The 14,089-nt window shown below is 48.3% G+C and overlaps 1 protein-coding gene across 1 annotated transcript in view; it reads right to left on the bottom strand.

Annotated features, from left to right (window-relative positions):
* TG (thyroglobulin) overlaps positions 1–14,089 on the bottom strand; it is a 236,969-nt gene that overhangs the window by 114,615 nt on the left and 108,265 nt on the right. The gene's annotated exons all lie outside the window — the stretch shown is intronic.

Here is a 14,089-nt window from a genome sequence, read left to right as displayed (position 1 = left end):
GAGAAAAGATCATTGTCCCCCATAAAGGATGCTGCGGTGTACTGTCCGGGCCACCTTTCGGGATCCAGCCTCTCATGTCCCCAGTGTTGGGAAGTTGCTGTCTAGAGGCTCCCAGCGGAGTCCCCTCGAGGAACTGCCCGTGGTCCAGGCAAGCTGTCTCCCCTCCCAGGGTCAGCCTGTGTCCACACACTAGTCCACGTGGGCATGCAAAGTCCCAGCCCCAGCTCCAGAGCTCAGCATGGAATCTGCTGCAGGGCTGTGGTATCCTGGAAGCTGTACTCCCCGCGCCAACCCCCGGCTCGTTCCTGCCCCCTTACTTCCTTACAGGTGCCGCTCCCACGAGCCCCAGCCCTGCGCCTGAGATTTCCTGCATGCAAATCTCCATCACTGAGTTTGTTTCCTGGAAAACAGCTGCTAAGACAGCCTCTTTAAAAACAAACAAAATGGGGGCGCCTGGGTAGCTCAGTGGGTTGAAGCCTCTGCCTTCGGCTTGGGTCATGATCTTGGGGTCCTGGGATCGAGCCGCACATCGGGCTCTCTGCTCGGCGGCGAGACTGTTTCTTCCTCTCTCCCTCTCTGCCTGTCTCTCTGCCTACTTGTGCTTTCTGTCTGTCAAATAAATAATTAAAAATCTTAAAAACAAACAAACAAACAAACAAAATGAAGCTTGTCCCAGAGAGTGCCGTTGTTGGGGGTGTGGAACAGGAATGAAACTGGGTCTTTGCATGCACAGAGCCCATGCCCTCCTGGCTCCATGGGGCTGCCTCCCATGATCTGTCTACCTGTCCACTAACAGGGAGGGATGTCCAGGTGCAGCTGCCAGACAGATGTCTTGGCGCAGGTACAGAGTCCTGGCAGGGCACCAGTGTCCCTGTGAGGACAGAAGGGGCCCTGAACAGGGACATTGAGCTTCCACTCTGAGGGGAGACTGAGGCTCTAGGTGGATGGGTTGCTTTCTTCTGGCCACAAAGAGCATGAAAGTTGGCAAAATGCTGCCTCCTGGCCTCAAATCTCCTGATTCTAGCACTCTCAAGATCCCTTCAGTGGGCACGTCATTGAGAGTTCATGGAGAAAAATCCAGGTGTTTCTTTACTTTTCCTATTTTTGATTTCTTTTTTTCAGGAGGCCACAACATTTGTAATAAATATTTGTGAGCATTTCCTTTGTGCTAACAGAACAGCACAGCAAACTGTTTAAGTGTAGATGTAGCACTTTACAGTTTACAAAGTGCTTCGCTTATCAGCTAAGTGCTTTAAGGGTGTTACTCCACTGCCTCAGGGTTCCCGGGGACAAACCTGTCAGGAGAGCATATCCCCAGGGAGGGAGCTCCGAGCTCCTCAGGAGTGGTGGGGTCTGGGCGGTAAGCCTTCTTTACAAATGAGGGGTCAGAAGCTAGGGGAGTTTCACGTGGCTTTCTAAGAACACAGAGCTGACTGTGACCGAACCAGAGATAGAACCAGACCGTTTGGCTCCAAGTCGGTGCTGCCTCTGTCATCTACAAGCTTCCTAAATAGCTGAGCACCCTTTCTGGAAAATTCTCTCCAGGTAGGAAAAGGTCTTTATCTTGGACAGTACCATGCTCTTAGCTATATGGGGAAGGCTGTCATTTGTATCTCAAACCTGCCTTTGACGCCCAGAGCACTAAAATTAGAAAGGTAAATAAAGTAGCAAAAGAAACTAGAACCACGCCTTTTTCTTCTTAAGAAGAAGGAGGTGGGGGGGGGGAGGAAGGAAGGAGTGAATGAATGCAGGCCCCCCGCTGGGTAGCTCAGTCAGTTAAGTATCTGCCTTTGGCTCAGATCATGATACCAAGGTCCTGGGATGTAGCCCTAAGTCGGACTCCCTGCTCAGTGGGGAGCCTGTGTCTCCTTCTCCAGTCTCCTGTGCTTTTCCCTCTTTCTGACTGTCTCTCTGTGTCATAAATAAATGAACTCTTAAACAAACAAACAAACAAACAAATAAGATCTTTCAAAAATTAAAAAAAAAAAAAGTAAAAAAAAAAAAAAAGAAAGAAAAAAAGGGTTTAATCCAAGGAAGGTGCCAAATAACGTTGCCAGCGAGCTGACGGCCTCAGCCAGAGTAGGAGAACCCCCATACTTGTCCTGGACCTCTGTCCTCAGAATCCAGAGCCCTGTCTTTCCGACCTCGCACCCTGGCTCCCCTCCTGCAGACGCTGGGCCTTCATTATCTCAGTGCCCTCCTCGCCTTACTATTCTCATGGTCAGTTCAAGCGACATTTCTGCAGCATGACCAAACTGCGCTGCATATTTTTAGATGGTGGGGACACTGCAATTTCACAGAAGACACATGACGGGGTTTTAGGACCAAAGTTGCCAATTATGGTCTTAAAATGGAAGCCTTGGCTGCACTCCGTGCTTAGCTTGATGTCTGGGGGGAAGCGCTATAATTGAAGGGTGCATTTTGTCTCCAAAGTGAGAGTTAGCTCGTCTGTCGCCATCCCAGGGCCTGGAGCCAAGTCTCTGTCAAACACTCTCTCCCTGTCCCCTTCCCCCAGCTGGCAGCAACCCTGGGATGAGCCATGGCTGTTTGTGCAGAATCCAACATCTGGGGTTTATGCCTCTCATGCAAATTCCAAGACCCCGTTCTTGGTGCATGTAAAACTCTGGTGAAGCCTGAGAGCTGGGCAGCTCAGGAGCATTTCGTGGGAGTTTACGATTTGCCAAGAAACGGGCAATACCATTGCATTTAACATTGACGGGATCCAGGAACACCAGCTTAGCTGATAAAAGGAGTGCCTGGGTATGAGCCCAGTTCCTTCTGCTTCAGAAACCACACTTTACTACAAGGCCAGCCCATCTCTGTCAATGACCGCTGGGGGAGCTGCTTTCAGCATGCCCAGAGGGTGTCCTCTGGGCCATATTCTTCATTTTGTTTCTTTCGTTTAAAATATAGTCTATAGATTGCAATGCCAGCGTCACTTACTTCACAAAAATCCTCTCCCATTGCATTTAAAATGCTATGTTCATCACATATTAAGTACTTATATATAAATGAATTTTGTCAAACTTGTGTTTTTCTTTTTCTTTTTTTTAAAGGTTTTATTTATTATTTATTTGAGAGAGAGAGAGGGAGAGAGAGAGCTAGCAGGAGCAGGGGAAGGACAGAGGGAAAAGCAGCCTCCCCAGGAGCAGGGAGCCCGACATGGGGTTCAATCCAAGGACCCCAGGGATCATGACCTGAGCTGAAGGCAAACACTTAATCAACTAAGCCACCCAGGTGTCCCAACCTTGTGTTTTTCATTCATGTCTGTATGAATTCTGGCTTGACTCACACTGCTTAAACTAGTCACTGTGGAATACGTTTTACAAACAAATGGTAAAAGTCTTCCCATGTTATTTCTCTTTATAAAATATTCCTTGGCTATTTTTGGTTATTTATTTTACCAGCTGAAATTCAAATTCATCTTATCAAGTTTCATAAAAGCTCCTTTGGGATATTAATTGGAATGTCCTTAAATTCCAATTTGAGAAAAAGATTTTAGATTTTATTATGTCTCGTGTTTGTTGTCATGAAGAATGGAATGGAATTTTTTTCCTATTATATTTTTAAGAGTTGTTGTTGGCGGGAAGGAAAGCTATGTATTTGCGTGCGTTCATTTTCTAACAGGATCCCGACTGACTCAGTGTGACTCGCAGACATGGCGGAAAGACGGGTTCCTCTCCGTGTGGCTACTTTGGAAATGGGGCTCGATCTAGGTGGCAGACGTCAATGACCTGCCTCGGGGGCTCTGGCCAGACGGTTGTCTGTTGTAACCAGTTTAGTTCTGTATTTGCCCTTTTACTCAACAACTTCTACATTAGCCTGGGCTCTATACCGGAGAGAAAAAAAGGGGGGGGGGGGGGCTGGAAAAATGAGCTAATTCGCTAAAATGTTGAGGATCCTTCCTACTTCCCATGAGTAATGCTCAACCTCTGGTGATTATCAGAGTCACTCAAAGAATTTGCTACAAATTCCAGACCCCAGGCACTGTCCCCACGTTGACAAGCCAAGGCCTCTGGGCTCCTTATTCCCATTTTAGGCAACTCTGACACACAACCAAGGGGAGAACAGTTGCCTGAAAGTCTCTGAAATATTCCCTTGGTTCTGTTATTTCAGTTTGGTCATAAGTGATGGAGAAATAGCTTGAGCTCATGAAAAGAGACCATTCTGTGTTCACACCTCACTCAGCGTGATGCTGTGTGTCCTTGGGCAAGTTCCTTAACTACTCTGAGAAACCCGATTCTTTAAAGAATCACGTCTTTGTGTCAAACATGGTCCTTGCTCTCCATCTGTAATACACAAAATGGCTCCCAGTGAACGACACGTGCCCCCTGACATCATGGCATAAGTGAGCTCTTCAGGCCCTTTACTCTGAACCCTTTTGAGTCAGGCCTCAGGAAACTTGTCCTGGTCCCTCTAAAATGATTGTGAACCTGGTAAGAACAGATGCCTCCCAGGGTCCCTAAGACTCCAGCACCCAGCAGAGCCAAGCACATGCCCCCGAGCTGTGCTAGGCCCTGCAGCCCACCTGCGAACCTCCCCAGGAGCCACTCCCAGGTAGAGGAGAAAGCAGGGGTCAGGGGCCTGGCCCTGAAGTTGCCAGAGACCAGAGGACGAGTGAGCACATCACAGAGCTCTGAGGCATGGCTGGCTCCGAGCGTAGGCCATGAGTCCCAGGCGGTGCAGCCGCCGGCTTCTTGCCTTTATCCCGGCTCCCCAGCCCATAGCTCGGTGACTGAGAGCAACCCCCTCCTTCTCTCTGAGCCTCCGTTTCCTCATCAGCAAAATGGGGCTAACACAAGATCCTCCTCCCGGGTGTGGTTGTGATCCGGGACCCGGCAGGCACGAGGCCACGGAGCCACTCCCACAGCCTGTGGGTCGAGCTGTGGCTTCTCGCTGCGTCTTGGTCCCTCTCTTCCCAGAACTACGGAGGGCTGAGCCTGACGCAAGAACCGGGGCAGCCGCTCCCTAAGTGGTACACGAGCCAGCGATGTCCTGACAGCGATGTCTGCCAGATCCTGGCTTCCCCTCAGTCCCGGCCACCTTGCCGCCGCCCACATGCCTTTCATCCTCGGCCCCGTGGCCCCCTGGCCCCCTTGGTCCGGTCATAGGCACAGTGAAACCGGGCCCTGTGCCTGCCTGACCAGTCGCTGGGCCTCAGTTTCCACAGCACACCGGCTGCTGAATATAGCAATAAAGTTTTATGAGCTCAACCCAAAATGAAACCCTTACCACCCTTGATCCTACTTTTCATTCCCACACTGTGTTCTTTCTTGTCGGCATGTGCCTCCCCTCCCCGCCAGTGTCCTACCGAGAAATCCTGCCCTCCTGTGGCCTCACCTTGTTCTGTCCCTTCTGCCGGCCTGGCCACTTCAAGAACCATCAGTTTCCCTTCCGGATTCTGGCCTTGCCAATTCCATTCTTGTCTACTGACACTCCGGTACCTGAGACCCTCACGGGCCCCCCTCCAGCCAGTCTCACCCCCTCAGGCCACAGGCACGCTGGGGTCCCGTCGCAATCCGAATGTAGTCCTCACCACCCACCGTCCTTGGGGAAACAGGCAAATGGTGGGGGGAGCAGGAGGGCAGGAAAGGTCCACGGAGCCTCCGGCTGCACCACACCCCCCGAGTCCTCCCCACTCTCACCCAGGCCACGTCAGATAGGGACACGGAGCCGCAGGGAAGGTCACAGAGGCATTCCTCACAGTCCCACGGGAGCACTCAGGGCTGTGCTGATTCTCCTCTGCCTCAGGATAGCCTGGGACCTCCTTGGTGAGGTGGTGTCGGACAGATCAGATCCTCCCCAGCAGCAAATGCTCTCTCCCAGCCTCGACCCACACCTGGCACGGTGGTGGGCAAGAGTCTGGGCAGCTCTTCCGTACTATGAAGACGACCTGAGTCTGGATGGCTCACCACCATGTCCTAAGGCCTTGAAGGTGAATCACCGTGTCGGTCCATTAGCAGAGAGGGCACGGTGGCCCCTAAGGGAATGTCATGCAACCTCTGTCCTCCTTGATGGCACAGACCAGCCCCACATGTCACCAGCTAGTGGGAGGGACATTAAGCACTTGGAAATTCGGGATGATCTGAGTCCATCTTACAATACTTCACTGAGACGAGGGACATCATCCCTATTCTATAGAAGAGAAAAGTGAGTCCCAGAGAAGGCCAGTGACATGCCCAAGGCCACACAGCTCAGAGGCAGCAAGTCGACATTTGACCCCAGCTCAGCTGTATGGCCCTGGAGTCCACTGCTGACCACAGAGCTGCGGAGAGCATGGGATGGCAGCCAGGATGGGGGCGGAGGGTGCAGAGAACCAGGAGGCAGGGTGGTGGTGGGTGGGCCCCTCCGTGACTCTGGGGCGGCGTGGACTGCGACCTGGGCATCGTCCAGCCTCTGGGAATATCGAGGTACTTCAGCTCCTTTCCAGAAAACATTGTATTTCCTTTTAATGTAGACTAAGTAAAACCAAAATCACTAGACTAGGTATTTTCAAATACATGGACCAATCATGCTTCATCCGTTTTCTTTTTTCTTTCTTCCTCCTGTTCCTTCCTTCGTGTCTCCTTCCTGCCCTCCTGTCTTTCTCTCCAGATATCAATTAAAGGAGGAAATGATGATTTTGATTTCAAGACTTAGAGACATCTCAACCATTAAAAATAACTTTAACCCCAGCCTGACCCCAAGTCCAACACACACGCCCATCCACCCACACACACACACACACCGACACACACACACACACAAACCGGCAGATCTATGCCACTACAGAAGGGACAGGGTATCTGGGCGTAACTTCCCGCTCTGGCCCTCCCTTTTCTCACTTGAAAACCGGGGAAGTGCTTTGTGGTATTGCTAAAGCACATCAAAGTGCAGAAACGTCAAACCAGTGGCAATGCCTTTCCAACATTCAAAGAATCACGGACCCATTTTTTTTTTTTTTGATGAAAAGATCTTATAATTTTCTTAAGAATCACCAAGAATAAAGCTTATAATGGGCACAATCTCTAAAGCATCCCAGAGGCCACAGGGTTCTTCCAATTTCTCTTGCAAACAGAACCAAAAGGTATTCCTTTCAGCTCCTCTGCATTTATCCAAGGGCTCGGTGCAGAATACAGAGAGAGCACGAGGAACACTGGAGGCGGCCTCCATGCCCAGGCTGGCTGGCTGGCTGGGGCAAAACACCCATGCTGGAAGCCTTTCGAGCACCTGCTCAAAGAGTGTTTCAGGCACTAGCAAGCTGCCTCGACCTTGAATGTAAGAAGACTGTAACAGACGCCCTGATCCTGCTTCCACAGCTTCGCGGTCACAAGTACCCACTGGTGGGAAGATCCCGTGTGCTGTCGTTATGGGACAGGACTAACAGTCAGACATGCTGATTTCTCATCAGACATGGTCTTTGAAATGAGAACTATGTCATACTGTGCTGTTCTGCCCTTGTTAACACCCACAAAAAAACCCCAGATGTTCTTTTGATAATAGATTGTAATCTGAAAGATGAAAATGGGACCAGACCTGCCTGTTGGTCTAGCGTTTCTTCAGAAAAAATGTTGGTCTAGAAAAAAATGCCTTACATTTACAGCAGACCCTACCAGGCCTCTTTTGGTACTTATAACCTTAAAAAAAGTACCTAGAGACATATTTACTTCTGTTCAGCCTCCAAATACTCATTTCTAAGCTCTCCAACTAAGCACGCCTTATTCCCTTTGCATCTTCAGAGCTTAGTAGACAGATGACAGTGTGTCCTGTGGGTTGAAATGTGTCCCCTCATGATATGTACTTTGAGCTCCTAACCCCCAGGTGTTCAGAATTTGACCTTATTTGGGGATAGGGTCTTTGCAGAGGTAATCAAGTTCAAGTGAGATCATTAGAATGGTCCCTGGTCCAAAACGACTGGTCTCCTTAGACAGAGGGGGACATCTGGACAGAGCGGCACATACATGGAAGACAATGTGAGGACACAGGGAGAAGACGGCCGTCTACAAGCCAGGGAGATGGTTCTGGAATAGAAGCATCCCTTATAGGCCTCCAAAGAGGCCACCTGCCAACACCTTGATCTTGGACTTCCCAGTTGGTGGCATTTTGCTCTGACCGCCCTAACAGACTACAGTGAGTGAATAGTCAGCAAGATCATCCTTTCCCTGATTCGCCAAGAGCCTGCTGTGACTCACTTTCCTGTTCTGACATGGAAATGTCAATCCTGATGATAATTCTTACCATGTAAAGACATACATATCCCAATGGCTAATGTGAATATTAAGCATTTCCTATTTATTAGACCCAGTGCAATGTGCTGCTGTGTTGTCCTATTTCCTCCACAAACAGCCGTGTTCACAGAGGTGAACCAGAGAGGTGTCACCCCATTCTTTGAAGAGGGGTCATTCTGGAAACCCCTGGCCTGGCTGGTTCTCACTCTCACCTACTGCCAAGTCTGGCTTCGGGTAAATTACCTTCTAAGTTTTTTGTTGTTGTTGTTGTTTAAGATTTTATTTTATTTGAGAGACTAAGTGAGAGACAGAGAGAGGGAGAGGGAGGAAGAGAGAGAGAGAGAGGAAGAGAGAGGGAGAAGCACACTCCCCACTGAGCAGGGAGCTGGACATGGGGCTCAATCCTGGGACTCCGAAATCATGACCTGAGCCAAAGGCAGATGCTCAACTGACTAAGCCACCCATGCGCCTGTACACTCCAAGTTTTAAAAGTTCTCTTGTCTTAATCCATGTATTAGAACAGTTATGTCCCCCATGTCCCAGGGCTGTAGTCTGCTACTGATGCTTCTAGGTTTCCGGGGGCGCTGGGGGTAGGGATAGAGGCCCCTCGGGCTGGTCCTCTCCCCTCTCACCACATATCCCTGACGTGTGTCAGGGCATGAGAAAGTCCGTGGGCCCCCGACAAAGGATAAGTGCTGAACGGATCTCTCCCTATAAACGGATGTGCGCACAGGAAGTGCTCAATGACATTTATTGAAGAGTTGACACCCTGCGTCTCAGCCTCCAAAGCCAGAGCTCCTGCCTCTGGGCCATGCTGCTCCATGCACCAAGGCATCTATGCTATCGCTTCTAAAATAGGGCATTTTCAACTAAATCATGAGCATCAATAGTCTTGATGCGACTGTTTCCACCCCCTCACCTCCCTGGTCAAGACGGACACACAGTGGGCCCCAGCTGAAGGCATGTGGCCCAGGAGGACCAGAAAAGACCCACTGAAGTAATTCAGGGACTTGGGATAAAGCACAGAGAAGACAACAAATCTTCAGGCCAGGCCAGGGGCCAGCAAGATTTTTCAGTTAGAGGCCAGATCATAAATATTTTAGGCTTCTCTGGCCGCATTTGTTCTCTGAGTTTTAGTAAAGATTTTATTTATTTGAGAGAGGGAGTGAGTGAGAGAGCACAAGCAGGGGGAGAGGGAGAAGCAGGCTCCCCACTGAGCAGGGACCCCCCCCCCCCAACACCAGGCTCAATTCTGGGACCTTGGAATCATGACCTGAGCCAAAGGCAGATGCTTAAATGACTGAGCTCCCCACCCCTGGTGCCCCTCATTTGTTCTCTGTTGCATTCTTCTTCACATATTTTTATAGAATCCTTTGAAAATGTCTGCGGCCCTTCTCAGCTCACAAGTCCTTCAAAAACAGGCTGCAGGCTACGGCTTGCCAATGCTGGTCTAGCAGGGTCATGGGTTCCGACTGCACGGGGCCTGATGGACTGGGGTGTGGGGTCTACGTTCTGGGAATCCCAATTGCAACAGGCTACTTGATGGGGAGTTTTGTGCTTTTTCCGAAGATGAGTACTACTCTGGGAGATGCCATCTGGAAGGCAAAACAGAGTGCTTTTTTGACGTGCTGATAGTTGTGCTTCCTAACTTGGCGTGTTAACGTCCTTTTACACAATGGTGATGATTCATTTGCCTTGTTTTCTAAAATTTGTTCTTATTTGGTAGAATGAAAACCTGGCAACCATGAACTGTCCAAGAGCACAAGGTAAGCCTCCAATCCAAGAGCAGAACATAAGCCCTCCTGTCTTCTCCACATCCGTGTGGACTTTTCCCACTCCAGATTCAGCCTCCTGCTGCTCCCAGATCCCTCATATTATGTCACTGCTATCACAGATGACCCTTGACCCTGCCTTTCCCCTCCTCAATACCGTGTCCAGGAAACAAGGGCCATAACTATGGCCATAATACCTCCTTCCCCTGCTTTAGGTCACAGCCTCCTGACTATGGAAACTTCTAGCCTTCCTCATTAACTACCCTCAACTGCAGATGCCTAGTCATTCTTCCACATTCTTGAAATTCTTTTCTATAATTTTCAGCTCACAATTATCATTTCCACCCCAACTCTTGCTAAAATCTTGGGTGACCTTTTCATGTACTAGGAAAGCCAATGGCCCACCCATCACTCTGGTCTCAGCTTCCTGACCTTTTTGGTCCTGGAGATATTTATGTCTACTCATAAAAGCCAAGAATTTCCACAGTCACATCTCATCCCACCAAGGTGCTGAACGCCATGCCATTTAAGACTTGGTTTTTCACACTTGAACCCACCTAAAGCAGCTCCTAACTTTCCCTGGGATTCTACTCTCTTCCCCCCATCACGTTATCCTTTTTACTGGTCTAACGTAAGCCAGGCACCCAATGGTCCATCTTGTCAACATTCCTTTTGCCACTCTCCTTACCTTTCTCTCCTCCCACCTGGATTAATCCAAGGAACTGCTTTCTTTGCAGCTTAGCTTGATCAGCTGAGCACGACTAGAGATCCAGATCCCAATATCTGGATCCCCAGCCTCACCTGAACTCTCAACGCCTTGACACCTTAGTCCTTGCCTCCTTCCGGTCTCTACAGCCAGCATCCCTGGTGCTTACTGCTCCCTCCAGGCTCAGTAGGTGGCTGACCACTTCCTTCCCTCCCAGAGAAAAGAAGACTGTCATCAGCACCGGCCTCAACCCTGGGTCCCCCTCTCTGCTCTCTATGCACCACCCCACCTTTCTCCCTCTCTTCCTCCTAAATGGAGAAAGGATGGTTGTGGGAGCTGGTTCCACCACCTGTGCTCTAGAACTGGCTCTTTCTCACCCCCTCAGGGGCATCGATAAACCAGTGGTACCTCCAGCCCAGCCTTACTCCCATCCATCCTCTGCCTGTGGCCTATCCCTGGACACACACTTTAGTCTTAGCATAGAAACATACTCAAATGCCCCCTGAAAACAACATGTTACTCTAACCCATGGTTTTTTAACTCGGGGGTTGGATTTCAGGGATTGATTTCCCTGCAAATGTAGGCAAAGTCTGGTATTATGGAGGGGGATTCTGCTTCAATACATCTTCAGGGGTTCCTTGTTACCTAAAAATGGTGTTTACCAGCAAATGTGCCACCTTTCTTTCTTAGCTATTAAATTCATTCTATTTCTTCAGAGCCAACATACTTGGGAAAAGTTTGCAATTTCCACTTTCTCAAATCACTACTTTATAGCTCTTTCCCGCACCACCCCACTACATTTGCAGAGTGCTTTCCTTGACTAACTCAATGGGTGTCACGGTCCTTGCCCATCTTCCTTGAAATTGCTGGTCACGTCTCTGTCCCCTGGTCTCCATCACACGCCACACCACCAGCATCCCTAATACCCTCCTCCTGCTCCTCTGGTTTCTCTTCTGCTCTTCCTTTCAATGCTGCTGTTCCCCAGGGGTCTGTCCTTGACCTTTTCTGCTTATATCCAATACACTCCCCACAAGTGATCTCACTCTCCCCCCCCACTTAAAATACTGACATATTGATAATCATCCCAGTATCTCTGGGCCAGAAGCTTCACTCAAGCCCCATGCTGAGACAGTCATGTTTACTGGACCCCTCTAAGCAGATACTACAAGGCATCCCAAACTCAGCAGGTTGAAAACTGAAGGCTTACTCTTACTTCCATCCTCACCCACAGTCTTTAACCAGTTCCTTTCTTACATATTCTGTCTCAGACACTAGCACCACTACCCATGGGACTGCCCAACCTGAAATGCCAAATATTGCCTGCGACTTGTGTTCAAGTAGACTGAATGTCCATCTAGTAAGAACACTATAGAAGGAAAGTTAAAATAAACGTTCTTTCAAGTCTAAATTTCAGACTCTACCATTGTAAGTGGCTACTCTCCCTGGGGTAACACATCCCATCTGAATTTCTAGCAAAAATAGGGCCTCTAAGCATCCTCCCAATCTGTCTGCTGCCTCCCTTAACTACCTCCTCAGCCACATCTCTCACCCACTACTCCCTACTACCCTAAACTCACATCTGGCAGTCTAGCAAATCACTCTATATTATAGTACTTTGTTCACTACTCCTTTCGTTCAACATGCACTTAAAAATGAAGTCAGTGTATTCATATAATCAACGTCTACCATCCTTTAAGACACAATACAGATGTCTCTTTCTATGCAAATACATCTAAAACTTCTACCTCACCACCACCAACCTGTCCCACTAATATATCTACTCTTCTACAAACACACAACATTGCAATTTTCTTGTTTTCTATCTCTCTATTAAATTATTAGCTCCTGGAGATCAAAAACTCTACCTCAAATTTCATTGCTTCTCCAAGACCTATCATAATAGTATATAAAACTATGAACAATAGAAGCAGTAATATAGTTGTAAGTGGCATTTAAGTGTTCCATGTGCTGAGCAGGAATGATAATATCATGATTTTGCATGAACTACTCAATTCATGAATGTGTATAAATGAATTAATTAATCAAGTTCATTAATTAATAAAGAAGAAATAGGATACCAATTCTTTCTTTATAAAGATGAATACTATAATCACTCACATACCCCAAGACCTCAATAAATAATTAGAAGAGTAGATCAATTAATCACCTAGGAAACAAATAATGGTCTATCAGTTTACTATTATCTCACTTGTATATGGTGCATCCCAGTTCATAAGCCTTTCCTTTCCTCTGTAAGATTTAATCACTATGTGCTTTGGTTGTATTAATATTACTATTTTTCAAGGGACTAAACTGAAGCTCAGAGGTGGTGAATGACATGGCCACGGTCAAAGCTCATGGCTGGCAAACCAAAGACTTGACCAAGACTGACCCCTCCCAGTCCCCACAGCTACCCCTTTCTCCTCCTGACTCAACTTCAAACATAAAGTGGTTCCCTTTAGTGGTATGAACTTCATGGGCAGAGATTTCCAGAGACATCTAAAACGGTCCAGCATCTGTTGAGGTTATGAGCTGTGGGTTGGTGAATAATCATCTTCTACACCACTCACTTCAAAGACACTGCTGGAGAAAATTTCTAACTAAGAAGAAGACATACACATGAAACAGGACTTGGAGCCATACTCCCTTCATATCCTCCTAACAAATGACTAAGTTCATCACAAGCAAAATTCCTACTGAAAATTCAAAGGCTCAGGTTACATCTGACTTCTCTCTAAGAAGTTTGACTCGTATCAGGTAGACCCTTTCAAATCCTCCCCATGATACCAAGGCAATCTCGAAAACAGTACAATTATACAGTTTTCTGAGAGCATGTAAACTCCTCTTTCTCAAGGTCATTGTGTGTGATTCTGGGTTCTGAGTCTACCTGTAGAAATGCAGGGACACAAATGCATATGGAGACCCAACATGAGCCAAGCAAAATAATTCCAATAATGCAGAGGTCTGTCTTGGGATGCTTAATAAGAGCATCAGGCAAAGGCTAGCCTGACCTTTCAGTGGACCATGGGTCATGGGCCAGGTCATACAGCTGCTGTGGACCCAGCAAGTCAGACTCCCGAGACCGCACTCAGACCCTCTGCCCCCCTCGCCTCCAGGGACCATGGCAGGAAGGGCAGCTGTGGCTGTCACCATTATCAGGTACCTACTGTATGTGTCAGACCTTGTGCTGAGCACTTCCTGCCGTGACTTCATCCAAATCTCACAGTCACTTGAGGATGCAGGAACATTAAGAAATCTGCCTTCAGGACAGTCAGGCTCAGAGCAGTGGCATGACTCGCACTGGGTCATACAGACTAAGAACAGAACTAGAATTGAAACCCAGATTCACCCAAAGCCAAGGTTTCTCTGCTTCACTGCTTCTATTTCTACAAACATCTGCCAAA

This window comes from Mustela nigripes, chromosome 3 (genome assembly GCF_022355385.1).
Source record: "Mustela nigripes isolate SB6536 chromosome 3, MUSNIG.SB6536, whole genome shotgun sequence".
Taxonomy (NCBI): domain Eukaryota; kingdom Metazoa; phylum Chordata; class Mammalia; order Carnivora; family Mustelidae; genus Mustela; species Mustela nigripes.
Note: the sequence above shows the minus strand (reverse complement) of the source record. Positions and strands in the feature narration are given on the sequence as shown.